This window comes from Palaemon carinicauda, chromosome 38 (genome assembly GCF_036898095.1).
Source record: "Palaemon carinicauda isolate YSFRI2023 chromosome 38, ASM3689809v2, whole genome shotgun sequence".
Lineage (NCBI taxonomy): Eukaryota > Metazoa > Arthropoda > Malacostraca > Decapoda > Palaemonidae > Palaemon > Palaemon carinicauda.
The window spans coordinates 14,385,983-14,391,469 of record NC_090762.1 but is presented as its reverse complement, the minus strand read 5'-3'; the positions used below and the strand labels follow the sequence as shown (position 1 = coordinate 14,391,469).

The 5,487-nt window shown below is 33.6% G+C and overlaps 1 long non-coding RNA gene across 1 annotated transcript in view; it reads right to left on the bottom strand.

The window, feature by feature from the left end:
- LOC137630098 (uncharacterized) overlaps positions 1-5,226 on the bottom strand; it is a 329,268-nt gene extending 324,042 nt beyond the window's left edge. Inside the window, exon 1 of the long non-coding RNA XR_011041649.1 lies at positions 5,130-5,226. This is a non-coding gene — a long non-coding RNA (uncharacterized lncRNA). The remainder of the gene's footprint in view (positions 1-5,129) is intronic.
- Between the last annotated feature and the right edge of the window lie 261 nt (positions 5,227-5,487).

Sequence of the window (5,487 nt, the reverse complement as noted above, 5' to 3'; positions counted from 1 at the left end):
CAGCTTCTAAAGAATTCAGTTTTATATCAGCTGTACTGAGGAAGATGATGTTAGACTAAGGGATATATTTTAGGTCTTTTGTAAGAACTATATTCTTGTGTCTTTTCTCGGGTGTGTGACGAGGACCTTCTCTCGTCTGCGTGAGGCTTTTGAGTTTTCTTATCTCTAATTCAAGAGACAACTCAAGTGGGTCATTACTTTCCCTTTTCTCGAGTTCCTACATTGCCCGTCTTTTTCAAAAGGTACAAGAAATTGTGGCAACAGAGAATAATAAATCTCCACGATTTACATGTCCATCATACTATGAAAATTACAGAACAAGAATTGCGGAAAAAAAACAGCGAATTCCTCTGACATACCACGTCACTACTGAGGTACAGAAGCAAACCTACACCGTATACTGCTCTATCCAGCTTCCTGATCACTGATGGCATTGGGGCCATTAGTGTTATGAAATCTTATCATAAATGAATAAAATCTTAATGCTGAACGAAGTTCATCACAAGGAGTCGACGCTCAATACAATTCACGTTTTATACCAGAAGGAAATAAAAAAAAAAATAAATAAAAAGATTCGAAGAAGAGGGTTGGTTATGTTAGAGTGTACCCCGATCCTAGAGTACTTGTGGCGCAGAAATGCCATAATGCGTACTTACGAAAACCCATACAACATCCAAGGTCCTTTTTTCTACCTCTATTTTCACAAAAGTATGACCGAGAAAGAATATAAGTTATGGTTTATGGGAAACTGAATATTAAATATGTTCACGGTTGATGTTGAAGTCTGTGAGAGGCTTCTGTGTTGTATTTGAGGCGATGTGCTTATAAGGTTCCTTCCTGAACATTTGTAATAACAAACAGATAAATTCATTCTAAAAATTAATGTCTTGCTGTCCTTAGTTCATTACGATATAAGAAAAATGGCTAAAAAAACAACGTATGAATATTTTTTTTTTCTGTTTACCTAAATACTCCTCGTTATATTACAATTTAGTCTCAAAACTGGTTGATTTTCAGACAGCTGTATTTGAAAATCAAGCACAACTTTCTTTACTCTAATAAAAAAGTATCTCTCTCTCTCTCTCTCTCTCTCTCTCTCTCTCTCTCTCTCTCTCTCTCTCTCTCTCTCTCTCTCTCTCTCCTTAACGAGGTAGGAGGAATTTCATCAATATTTTTCAGTGCCCTCTGGCAAAATCCATGTCACACTAAAACATATATGCATAGTAATGAATGGAGGTTTGTATTATAACTAATATAATTTTCAAGATTGTTCATCGGAAATCCAAAAAATATATAACATGCGATCATGATTATCAAGAAAAATTGCTCATTGAAAAGCATAATAAAAGGGATTACAAGACAAATAGTTTCAACCATTAGAACATGATAGCAAGTGTGGTATTAAACTTTCTCATTTACTTATTCGTGTATTTATGTATATGTTTATCTATGGATTTATCGGTGCTTCCTATCTTGAAGCCCTTGTGACTGTAGCATCCAGTTTTGTCAACTGAGGTTGTAGCTTGCCTGGTAACGATAAGGATATTTAATACCTCTACTGGAACTAAAAAACCTCACTTACCAAGTCTTATGATAGAATAAATTTGGCATTTAATATGGAATAACCAATATGAATCTTAGATTTTTTTCTGTATACATGTGTTTAAGACAAAATAAACTATAGGTCCGGCAGGACACTTTAAATTAAATTTGATATGAAGCTATTAAGGATTGGCTGCATCGAGTGTATCATATTTAAATTTCATATTATTCTATTTCATTCGCCTTTAACTATTGAGACTACTTGGAAAAAACGTCACAATTACCCAATTACATCGGTAAAACATCAAGAATAAAATAAGGAATAAAAATAAACAATTACTTTTATTTCAACATTGTTCCGGAAGTGGCCCTCATTATTGAGCCTACAGACACCAAATCCCCAATTTGCCAATATACCTGGCTTCCTAAGGGCCATTTGACTATGTGTATGAGCTGGTGCCCCATTCGCATAATCACGTTAGGAAGGGCTATGAGAGTGCCTGGTAGGGAGGCGGGGACCACTGGGGTAGTCCCATGGAACCCACGCCCCCTGAGGATCATAATACGTCCTTAATAATGGCCATAAAGCATTCAGGCCCTTTGACCTACCTCCAACCTCAGCGCAACATAGAAGGGGAGCAAATTATGGCCTATGAAAACCAGAGGATGCTCGTACATAGTGTAGGGGTTTATGAGGGGATTCTATTATGTTGTATAATCGAGAGCACACTAAATTGCCTCCTAAACGTTGAAATTAATACACGACAACATTCCAAAGTTCGATGATGGCGCAACTTTACGTTCAAGTGTGTTTTTTTTTAAATATGGTTTCTCAAATTTGATTTCGTTATTTTTTTTTTTTTCGTTTCTATATTCATCACACTCGTTTTCCTTGATAAGCCTTATATTTATTCAGTATTACAGTCAAGTACCATAATTCTGATACTAAAGGAATATTACTGCCTTTAACCTTTCTTCCAACCTATTCATACATTTAAACTTTTACATATAAATACATATACAGAACACATATATATATATACACATACATATATTATATATACATATATATATGTATACATATATATATATATATATATATATATATATATATATATATATATGTGTGTGTGTGTGTGTGTTTCTTTGTCTGTGTATATCTATATGTGTACCATATTTGCATGCCTATGCACATATATTCTTAAATTATTTTGACCAAGTTAAACTATACTAAGATGCATTAAAACTAACAAGGTCAATCACTCAAAAATAATTATATTTGCATATGCAGTTTCTTGTACAAGCAATAAGCCACAATTCAACGTTCCTATCTATTTCTGATTCTATCAAGACATCTACAATTCGTATATCAGATTTACCAAATGTACAAAGACCAATTGGAAAGGACAAGCATTCGAAAAGTACCTCATCACCTTCGAAATATACGCAATGGCATACCTTTGAAATCATTATGTCTTGGGAAGTTACTTAGATTCTCCGATAGGATAGTACGGAAATATATTACTGAAATTTCCAATACAATGAAAGATTGAAATAGCCTACGTAATGAGACTGCCAGTGACATATAGGGAGTTACCTCATATTGAAATATCCCTAAACTGTTCTCTCTTTATTGTCCATCTTTGCGGAACTCATATTTATTCATTTAATATAAAAAAGAATACCACTTCTTCCCTGCCAATCTTATTAATTCTATTCTACCATTTTTCTTTTCCTTATCAGAATAATAAACAAACATTATATTTGCCCTTTCACCTTAAATACGTTCATTTCTATGTCTATGGTTCTCTCTGATAATCATTCAAATATATAATATTGCAAGTCATTTCTCTATGTCCAATCCATTTTCATTAGACCATTAACTTTTCAACCCATTCATGTTATGTTAACACGACCAGGTTTTAACAACCAGCAGTCTGTGTGTGGTCAGTGCACGGCACTTCTACGTCTACTCTTTTCCGGATAATATATTTCATTCCTCGGTCATTTCAGATTCTACCTTCCATTTCCCTCTACCCCGTCTAGTTTCCTCTTCCCTACTACGGTAAGAACCTCATTAAGCATCTCATTCAGCCAGTTCTTTTAAACGAGCCTCTTAAGGACGCTTTCTTTCAGAAGTGATTAGGATTAGAAAGAGACTCTTAAGAGCCTTTTCTCATATACGTCAGCCCATATTTCATATTCTTATATACGTATGTGTAGGTACACATTAAATGGGCTTTAATAAAAAGACGTGCTTGACATTTGTAGTACCTAAGTCTATAAATAAGACCCTCAATCGTCTATCTATCCTTATAAGGTCTCTCTCTCTCTCTCTCTCTCTCTCTCTCTCTCTCTCTCTCTCTCTCTCTCTCTCTCTCTCTCTCTCTCTCTCTCTCAAGATATGTCATCAAGCGTAAAAGAAAAATCTTACTTCCAGGATATAAACTGTTGGTATCGATAGCTTTATGATGGGGAAATCTAAAATACGTAAAAATATTCATTAACAATGATGTAACAACCACATAAGTCTATATTCTGGCTTAATGATAGTTAAGCCTTACAGTCAACAGAGTAACAAGTATGATTTAAAAACAAATATAGCTAAATGGCACTGCATAAAAGGCATTCCTTTGTATGGTATCAACTTAAGAGTTATCGAATACTAAGCGATATATTGTCAAGTATTTCAAGGACAAAACTCCGGGGTCAAAGGGCAGCTCAAAGAGCCAACCTTTTGGGACAGCAAATAATGATATGGCTTAGTTGACGCAGGTCAACCAAATGACGAAAAATCTTAGCTTCAGGTCATTGCTTAATCACGTCAGAGAAATTATATTAGCTTAACACAAGCTCCAGCTCTTGACTTAATGAGACGACATATAAAGGCATAACTTAACAAGTTAAAAATACAAGATTTATTGGTTTAATATAATGTCATGGACTATTAATGAAGTTAGCAAATGAGGGCATTATTAAATGGATCCTCATAACGGAATGGAATTAAATGGGTCAACTAATACGGACATGAATTTATATCTCAAAATAATTCCATGAATTAATGAGGCATATTATGACTGAGGGTATGATTGAATGGATTATTATTACGGCAATATTTAATTGCTTCATTAACACGGGTCTGATATAAGGTATGATTATCTTGCGGGTACGACTAAAAAGGTTAGATTTGGGTTATAGTCAGATGTGTTGATATACGGTCACTGTTTAATCAACTACAGTCTAATGTCAAAATATAATAATTTCGATTAAAGGACTTCCATTTTACACGACCAGTATTTAACATACTACCTGGTCACCATAAGAGAATAATTACATAGTAAAAGCACTCATCAACCATGTTTGGCGAAAACTCAAAAGAAAGTTTAGCAGAATTTTCCTTAAGTTTATTTAAATCTAAGAGAGACTAAACAAGGACTTCAAATTCATATAGATTAAATCTAATAGAAATTAGCTTACTTTACATAGCAATACAGAATCCTCAGGGAGGTATATTATACGTGTCTATAGAAAATCGGAAGCGATGGTGCAACGTAATACACAAACTATACAGAACCAAGAATACTTACATTTGCCAATTTGCAAGAAGCAAATACTTCATTTCAGAGAGAGAGGAAATTCTCGGAAGCAATTCTTCGATTGGTAGCATTTTTAAGCGTCCTGTTTAGGAGAAAGATCAATACATTAGTATAACTTCATTCACTGAAAAGAAATATGAAAAGTATAAACAATTAATGTTATAAAAAGGCCAATATAATTGTGTACATACTCCAACTTTTAAAAATACCATATTTATTTTGATGAATTGATGCACAAATATAAAGACAAAACTTCACGAAAGAAATACGCATACAAAATTAAAAAAACAAATATATACTGTACATACATGTGTATCTTTATATATATATATATATATATATATATATA